This window comes from Rhea americana, unplaced genomic scaffold (assembly GCF_003343005.1).
Source record: "Rhea americana isolate MKP2758 unplaced genomic scaffold, rheAme1 scaffold_378, whole genome shotgun sequence".
Lineage (NCBI taxonomy): Eukaryota > Metazoa > Chordata > Aves > Rheiformes > Rheidae > Rhea > Rhea americana.
This window is the reverse complement of record NW_028186510.1, coordinates 227545-237117: the sequence shown is the minus strand read 5'-3', so window position 1 is coordinate 237117 and position 9573 is coordinate 227545.

The following is a 9573-nucleotide window of genomic DNA, read 5'->3' as shown; positions in this document are numbered from 1 at the left end:
CACCCTAATGGCAAAGCAAATCTCATTCCCCAGGACCCCGCTCCCCACCACTGATTTTCCCCTAACGTTGTTTCTTCTTGTCTTGTCGTGATGTGGTGACGATGGTGGTGGATCCCTGAACCCCATCGAGTAGTATTCAAGGGCTGAAAAGCCAGGAAGGGGGCCTTGGTTTGGGAAGTGAAAAACACACAGAAAAACAGGAAAAAATTAAAAARAGAGAGAGAGAGAGARARAAAAAAGTAAACACCACAGGCCCTCAAGGATGCAAAGACATTTCTAGTGAGAACCCGAGAATAAAGGCTACCTCACTTGAGTTTTCAATTTTTGTGATTTGAAAATCACGTCTGATACCAAAGATTTTGTTGCCTTGTCTGGTCTGTGCTGGAAACGCCACTTTCCCTGCTACCCTCGGGATGGTCGGCCGAGACCTCCCTGCCCCTCGGGGCCACCCACCGCCCACCCCTCCAGACCCCTCCTTGCAGCCCTGTTGAGTCCCCAGAGAGTGAGCGCGAGAGAGAAGGCGAGCAAGCGACCCCGGGATGGTAGCGTGGTAGATGAGTGCCTTTTTCTTGTACCAAAGGTGTGTGGCCATTTCTTTGCTCCTCTGCTTTTATCCTAAAGACTCACTATTACCTCAGCTCTCCAAACAGATGGATTTCGGCAATTCTTGTAGTCTTTGGGTGTTGGGATGGAGAAAAAAAMCCCTTSTCCTAAAATAMTAGCAARCATCCCCCTTTCCTCCCACTGTGGRAAATGTGCRTTATTTCCCCRGTATGTTCCTCCTCTTGGACCTCCCTGTGCCCTCAAACCTAGCCTGGTCCCCAGGGTCCCTCTGTCCAGCCCCTCTCTCCTGCCTGGCTTTTCCCCAGGAGCACTGACCTCGTGGCTCAGGCCGTGATTACGGCTCTTCTCACAGAGCGTCAGTGTAGGGATGTGGAAGGAGGTTTGCCCCATGTCCTTCACCAGCCGAGCTCAGTTCTGGGACCACACAAAAGCCAAAGAGATGAAAACCCGTATTTCGTCGCTGGATATTTCTTCCTCACTTAGCTCAAATTTGGGCTTTCGTTTCACRTTTTGGAAGCACGGACAGAATTTATGGCATTTCTGAAAAGACGAAGGCAGAAACAGCGGGTGAGGACATGCTCCGTATTTGGCGGACCTCACTGAGCTGCTGCCTGTGATGTGCCATCTGGCCAGCACAAAGCCTCACCATCAGCTTTCTCCAAAACCCTCTTTTAGTGAATGGTTTGGAGCTGTGAAATCTTTAAGCAGGAAATTCTTTAAAGTACCTGAWGGGGCGTTTTTGGCCTGTTGAGCAAGAGGGATGCAGCCGAGTCTGCTCCACTGCCCAGCTCTGCAGCCGTGCTGGGAAACAGTCTCACAGCAGCATCAAAGCCAGTGTGGTGCAGAGGAGAGTCCCACGACATGGCTGAAAGCGTCTCCTTTACCGCTGTCTTCATCAGACGGTTTTYGGAGATGCAGAGCAGAGCTCGGTCTCCCCAGCTAAAACATCTGCTCTGACAGCTGAGGCTGTGAAAGCCTCATCATCCTCTTCGCACCCTGACCTCCACCAGGAGTCAGGAGTCAGCCAGCACCCTTCAGTCGTACAGAACTCAACAGAAAATATCAAACACAACCRGTAAAGTCCCAGAGTTTCCAGTTTGGTCACGTTACTGGTCAGATTGATTCAGCTCAAACTGATTCTTTCCTACATTTTTTTTTTCAGTTCATAAGAATCTTAAAAAAAAATTTTTACACTGAATGAAATATGTTGTTCTAAATAAAATGATGGATTGGTTGCTTTAAAAAAGGCAACAGAAGCAGCCTCCAGAAGATGCTCTTCCACGTATAATGTCAGAATGTCTAATTTAGGGAAATCTTGGTTTGTACCTCCTTGGCTCCTTTTTCGTTCTTTTTTTGCCTCCTCCTCCTTTTTTCCCRAGTAAAGATATTCCAGTGGAAACARCAGCAAATTAACACAAAGGTCTGGAGCAGTCAGGGCAGCTTATGTCCCTGCTTATGGAAGAAGAAAAGTTTGAGCCGAACCATTTCATTCACGTTGGCCACAGAGTGAACGTGGGATCACCTGGGCGTTGCACAAATGTCGGGGACTTCCAGTCTCCTAGTCCTGCCTGTTTAAGGCCTGGACGCTGTGGAGCTGTGGGGCTGAGAGGCCCTTTCCCAGCGGGCTGGGAGCATACCCCAGCTCAGGGAATGTCCCTGTGCGGATGCGCAGTCTCAAAAGCTTCAAATCRAAGTCAAGCACAAGTAGGTGCTTAAATGCTCTCCTGACCAGGGCTGCTCCACCGAGACAGGGTCTGCCCGAGGCGACTCAAGGGAAACAGCTCTCTTTGAATTGGACCAAACTTGCCCTGGGCCAAAATCCCCACGGCGCTGAGCCGGGATCGGAAGGAGTTTCCCGTATTTGTGCCTGAGCCTCGCTCACGTGAGCAGCAACCAGGGGCACCGCAGAGCCGGCCCCAACCCCTCCATCCTGCAGGCTGAGCAACCCAAAAGAACAGGCTAGACCATCCCCAAACCACCCTACCGTCCCATCTCCCCTTCCACATTACTGCCTTGGCCAGATCTTGSCCGACTTCATGGCCACACCACCCTGCTCCTACCTAATACCCACATGGCTTGTGATACCAAAGATGTTCTCTATGCAGGAGAAAGCCTTCTTTTCCACCCAGCACAGACCTTACAAGCCTTTGACAATGTTCTCTGAAATACCTCAAAATATTTAATGTATAGTTTATGTGATAAAAAAAATTGCTTAGCTAGTTTTTGGAATTTGTGACTTGAAGCTTTATACTGTTAAATTATAATTTTGCAGAAGACGGCATGTTCTTATTTCTTTGACGCGTTCAATGGGAGACATATTGAATGTTAAGGAAATGAAAGCTGGTTAGTTTCACGATTAAAAAAAAGAGAGAAAGAGAGAGAGAAAGAGAGAGAGAAAGATTAAAAAAAAAAAAGGACCCTTGGAGTTTACAGATTTCATATTTAAACAAGTCCTTTTAAAAAAAAAGAAAAAAAAGAAAAACTAATAATGATGACGATACCTTTGCGTTCAGATGTGTTAATTTTCTCTGAGTCATGTCGTACAAGAGTATTTATTATATGTGTTCTGTGTTCAAATGTAATTTAAAGAAGACCAAAAAAAGACAAAAAAAAAGACAAGATGAAAATTTGATTTATGCATGAAAAAAATATACTCTTTCTTGAAGTAATGTAATAATTATGCGGGGAGGGGAGGTCGGGTGGGAGCGGGAGGGGACAAACTGTGCTTTTTTTGTCCACGAGTTTTCATTTGATTAGGACTTCTCTGCATGGATCATGTTTTCAGGTCACTCAGTCATGGAAGATCTGTTGTTTATCCCTCTGGTTTGTTTGTTTGTCTGTTTTCTTCCTTTCTGTGCAAATTGTGTTGTACCACCACCAGAAGGTAGAAGAAGCCCCTGCGTGCAGCAAAGGGGCAGAAGGGATGCTCGGAGGACAMCCCCCGGGCAGGATGGGGCACACGGCGTGGCCCCGTGCCCGGCAAACAGGGTAAGGGTCTCAGGGGCACGGGACCCCGCCATGTGTGCCCTCTTGCCCCATCTGGATCCTCCACACAAAACTGACCCCRCAGGGTCCAGCTCCTTTCCTTGGTTTGTTTTTATTTTTTATTTTATTTTATTTATTTTATTTTTTTGCTTTATCCAGATCTGTTTGTCCACTGAGGTGTCAAATCACAAGTGTCTTTGTGCAGAAGAGAGAAAGAGAGACAATCATCAGCCACAGTAACCTGCGGAGCTAAAGCCGCGGGGCTCCTCGTGTGCTCTGAGACAAGGGAAACGGCCCTCGCTCACCCCAAAACCGCCCACCCCACCCCCTCTTGTTGGCTTCCTGAGCCAGAAGGACATGAGGGCTGAGATCCTTCCGAGCTGTTGAGGCACCGTGGACACCAAATTTCCATCCTTTTGGTGGTCTCGAAGACCTGCTTCTGTTTCCTACTCCGAAAAAAAAAAAAAGAGGAGCGGAAGGAGCTGCACCTGGCACAGTGTTGACACTGAGCATCCAGCTCCAGGAATGAATTGGAGATGCCTGTTCCAGTGGTCTTCCTCCACAAGGACTCATTTAGGGTCAGTGACATGACCCAGCAAATGGTGTCTGCTCATGCAAGGCTTCTGCCCACCACCCAGCCTTGCTTTAGCCCTACACATAGGCAGATGGGGAAGAGGAGTCTGACTGGTAGTAAAAGTCCTGGAGGACACCAGCCTACCAGCAGGTCTCGGAGGGGGTTGGGATGTCCCTTGTCTGCCCTGTAGAGCCAGGGAGTTCTCCTCGAATGTCCACAGAGCTACCTCCTGAACTGGCATCCCTTTGCTCTTTCCTCCATTTGCTCCGTTTCTTCCTCTCCTTGCTTAAAGATGGGAGGAGAGTAAAAATAAGGCCTTAGCTGCACCTTTGGGAGGGGCAGGGAGGTGATGGGCCTCTGGAGGAAGCAGTGTTAAATACCTCTTTCTGCTTCCCCAACATTACAAGAGCATTTGCCCTAAAATGTGGAGTCCTCATCCCCCCTCCTGCCCCTTCACCACTCCATCCTTCACCTCCATTACTAGATGTGACCATTAACCTCAACCATCTGCAAAAAACAAGATCTCAACTTCATTGGGTCTTGCCAAAGTGGCTCCCAAAATCAAAATAGGGTTTTATCTTCATCCCTCATCTAATGCGGTATCTCTGCCGCCTTCACCTTCCTCACAACCAGCACTAACCAAGATGCTCAATACCAGGTGGGCACAGGAGAGACAAGATTGATTGAAAAAGGACCTGGGTTTTAAGAGGATCTAATCTCTATGGTTTCTTCCAGCAACCCTATCAATCCACTAACCCATCTTTCTCTTGTCCTCGGATACCCCAAGGAGCTCTTGATTCTTCTTGYTGCCCTATCATCTCCTCCTTTGAGACCTTTCCTACCATGAGAAGTTTTGATGCTTGGAAGTTAAAACCATTCAGAAAGCCTGTTTCTAACAACAGATAGGTCTCACCAAGCCTGGCTTAGATGCAACCTGAAGTTCACAAGCCTACAGAGACAAGCTGGCTTCCACTATGTTGCATGAATCAAGTGGCTTGGGAAACCTCAGAAAAGCTGAGAGTRGGGGCTCAGAAGCGCCAAGGGACAGTGCCTGGGCACTGCTCCCCTAGATGCTGCTGKCATTGACCAAGCTGGGAGAAGATGGGATAGGAGCCGTGTTGCATCATTCTCCCATCTTCTCCCCACATGCTTTCCCTCATCTTCCAGAGAACTGCTCCCAGMGAACATGGTCCAGATGGAGGCTTCATCGGCCAGAGCCTGCTGGATCAACCAAAGATAGACTGAGCCCTGCCTCATGCAGGATCCAGCCTTGTCTGCTGCCCTCACAGCTACCAAAATGCCTTGAGGAGCAACTTGCCACGATACCAAAGATTTTTTTCCCTGCAGGTAATGACAATCGGAGCTGTCCTACAGACAATTCTCTTGATCAGGGTTGCACCTGAAGGGCATTTTCATACTGTGGGGAACAAGAGCACAACCGGGGCCGCGGTGTGGTCTCAACCAACGGGCAATACCCTCCACCAAGGAAGGACCCATCCCGCCTTGAAGGGTTTAATGCCATGAAGGTGATGCTGGTCCTTCCTGAGCTTGGCATGGCACAGCCTGGAAAACTGGCTCTCCCTGCCACCAACAGAAGAGCTCAGACTACTCTCCAAAACGCAGAGGGTGATCCAGGCCTGAGTAACACCCTTGGAGACATGCAGAAAAGTGGTTAAGCATAGTTCTTGCCTGATACAGATGGTTGGAGAGCAAAGGACCTGCAAATGGTCTACTTAGCTGCTAATGGAGAGTGATGAAGAGGAGGAATCTGGGATCTGCAGGTCAACTTGGAGGTCTCCCACTGAGACCAGTGCGGTGGATTCCTGCTGGAGACCTGCTAGTTTAGTCTAGTCACTGTGTCATTTTTCAACTGTAGAAATTTTCAGAGATTTTGGTCATTTCACTACTTGTGAAATCCTTCTAAACCCTCTGTTTCTAGCTTTGATCAGTCTGTTTTTCCCTTTCGTTCAAAGTTTTTACTTGATGACTTTTGTGTGTATTGAAAAATAAAACACTTAGCGGGAAAGCGCTGCTTCCAGCCATGCTGGAAGAGTAGAAGTAACGAAGGACTCAAGAAAAGACCGTAGGGATTTGAAACTGGACCTTAGGCAGCATTGCTCCATTATAATGCATCCAGAGCTGAGCTTTTATCTATGTCTCCCTTGATGCAACTTCGGTACTGACCAGCTCAAGGTCTTGCATTTCTTCATGCTAAACCAGGCACATTGCAGGGACAGGAAGGATCAAGGTGAGGTTTTTCTTGGCATCAGCTCCCTGTCTGAAAGGAGCTGAAGCCCATGAGTGCTCCTAGCTCTGGGTCATTTCTACTCAAGCAGGCAGAAGAAGGAAAGAGGATGAYGGAGGCAATGCACAGTCGGCAGCGCCCAGCCCGCAGAGGCAGAGCTGGATCGTTCAGCAGCTGCCCCATCCCCTGAGACGAGGCTTGGTGTCGCAGGCCGATTTCCCAAGTGTCTTGAACCCTAGGATTTGAGGCAGCACTGGAAGACCCACCACTGGCTGGATGGTGGAGAAAGGTTTCTGAGCAGGCTTGGTGGGAGCTGCACAAACCCCCGAGCCAGGGCACAGGACTCCTCGAGRTTTGCCTGGCTTGGGCAGCTGGCGACGTCTCCTCCCTCCTGTGCCAGCCAAGGGCCACCGCTGTCACGCTGCATGGGAGCGCAAAACCAGCTCGGCCCAAGGCACGCAGCCCCGCGTGCTCGCTCCTTCAAATCCCGCTCATCTCCGTTTAATCGGCTTCGGGAAGCGGGCAGCACAGCCAAAGCGCTCAATCTGCGTGAATGCAGCGGTTACAGCCCCGGACAGAGGTTTATACCCGGTTCATTAAAGCTAGTTTTACAACAGAGCAAGTTCTGCTGGGGAAAGGAGGAGAGAGAGAGGATCAGCTCCTCTCTGGCTCATTGCAGCTCTCCCTAACCCACTTCGTTGGTTCAGGCTCTGCAAAGACGCATCCGGGATGGGCCAGCACCACCCGGCTGGGCCACGCCACGTCCCCGTCCGCTCGCTCCTTTTCCCTTGTCTCATAGGACACGCAGAGCCGAAGAGGCTCCGAGAGCCAAGCACCGGGCTGGCCGCACACACGCTCCTGCGCAGAATCCAGTTCCTCTTCCCTATTTCTTTATTTAGGGTTTTTAAATAAAGCAACTAAAATGCAAATAAAAAGTCAGTTCTTTTTCTTTTTCCCTCTGAAATTTATAAAGGAAAAAAAAAGAAAGAAAGTAAACAGAATTAATCCTGGCCAGAAAGAACCCACAGGGTTTGCCAGTCCAATCACCTCAAAAAAAATATTGCTCATCTTTCTGTATAGCAATAGGCAACACTTGCCCTCGTCCCGCACAGTCCGGCTGGCCAAGGGCTGCATCCGAGTTTTTAAATGACTTTTCTTTCTAATTGATTTTAATTTTAATTTTTTCTGCTGCTTCATTGTTAATCTCATGGGATAGGTTTTGCTCTACAGCAAAATGCAATTGTTACTTCTCTGTGTCTTGCAATTATATTTGTTTAAGCTATTTACAAATGGTAAAAAAAAGRAAAAAAAAARRAAAAAAAAAGTCTTTATGTGTCAGGCACTTTATCCAAACTGTGCTGTGTGCTCTGGAGTTTGGTCCTTGTTCTTTGCAATGACTCACGCAGGGGAAGTTACCGGGAAACTTAACTCCAGCCTGCCAACAGGTTTTAAAAGAAGAAAAAAAGAACACTACTTGTTCATCCTCTACTGGTCATGACTGTGTTGTAAGTTACTGCAGCTTTCTGTTTCTTCAATAAATTATTTTCTAGTCATTCACCCTGGAGTGTGTGTCCCACGCGCTGGCCCAGCTCGGTGGGGGTCTCTCGTCACGCTGGCGCGCGCTGAGGCTGCACCCGTGTCCGCGGGTGCAGGACGGAGGCCAGCGGGGCAGGGCGGGTCGGGGAGGACTTTCTGGAGCATTTCGGTGTATCTGTACTATGAAATACCTGTGGGAACACGCTGCAGTCCTGCGTGGGAAAACAGCCCCGGTTTGGTCCTACTGACTCTTCTTTCCCCTGTGGAAAACATCAGTCTTGCTTTAAAGAGCTGGGACTGCAACTTAACTTATGCTGGCCCACATCAACCTGTAAGTATGTATATTATACAGGCATATGTTATGTATGCCCTATATACTATGGGAGTACTGTATTTGCATATCACACACACACAGAGATATATAGAGAGATGCCTATCATCTGCAAATTTCCCTTGCTTAGAAAATATTCCAGCTGCAGAGACAAGCGGGGGTCTGAAATCGTGCTTGCTTTCCATAATTTGCACACAGCCGTATTTTTCTGCCTGTCTGGTGAGCTTTTTGCAATTTTCATTGCCCTTGGGCAGTGAAACACAGGGGACAGTTCCCTCCCGACTCCACTCTGCTGTCCCACRACCTGCCTGGGGAGGAGGATGGGTGATTTGAACGAGGAACGGTGGGTTCAGACCTGCAGAACCCAAACTGAGCCAAATTTTATCTATCATCTCAGCTACTCCCYCTGCTTGGGCAGGGCTATGTCTTTATCTCTTTACCTGGCCCGAGAGCCRCAGGATGCCGATTTGGGGATTGTCCCAGCTGGATGGGAAAGGTTTCTCTCCTCTATTTTTTACCTTGTATCTGCATGGGCGAGAGCTTTCCCCCAGGACACAGGGAGCCTCAGGTACATTTATCACTTTCTTGGCACTGTCCAGCAGACTTCTGGAAAGGGCTCAAAGAAAACATCAATTCTCACAAATCCAGTGCAGGGGAGCCTAAAGCACTTATTAAATGGTCACATCGAGTCTTGGTTGCTGTGAGGACGCTCAGACCCAGCTGGCTGATTTTCTTTTTACCTGAATACCTCTTTCTACCATGCATTTTGCTGTGACACAAGCAGCGTCAGGCAACAAAGAACTAACTGTGCGTCCTAAGGGAACAGCGACGTGGGGACACCTGCAGCCCCYTTTTTTCCCCTCACCTTTCTTCATTGGAAGCTAGTTGGGGTTGCTCATCCCACATAGCCCAGACTTACAGGAGAGGCTCAGAGGAGCTAAGGACAGATTTGTAAAGTATTACACACACAAACTACCAAGTTTTTTATTTTTTTTATTTTTTTTTAAAAAAAGCCCAACAGGACARTGCACTGGTTCTCAGGAAACTCTCTGGGAGAGGACAGAGAAACATTTGATACACTCAGGAATCCACTCCAGTAAAGAGGGAATATTTTAAAATAACGCTGCTAAAGTGCAATCTGGCAGAGATGTCTCTCTTGCACTGGGGAGCCCAAAATTGAACACAGCACTCCAGATGTGGCCTCACCAGGGCTGAGCAGAGGGGCAGGATCACCTCCCTYGACCTGCTGGCAACAGTCTTCCTAATGCACCCCCGGAGACCATTGGCCTTCTTGGCCACAAGGGCACATTGCTGCCTCATAGTCAATGTGTTGTCCAG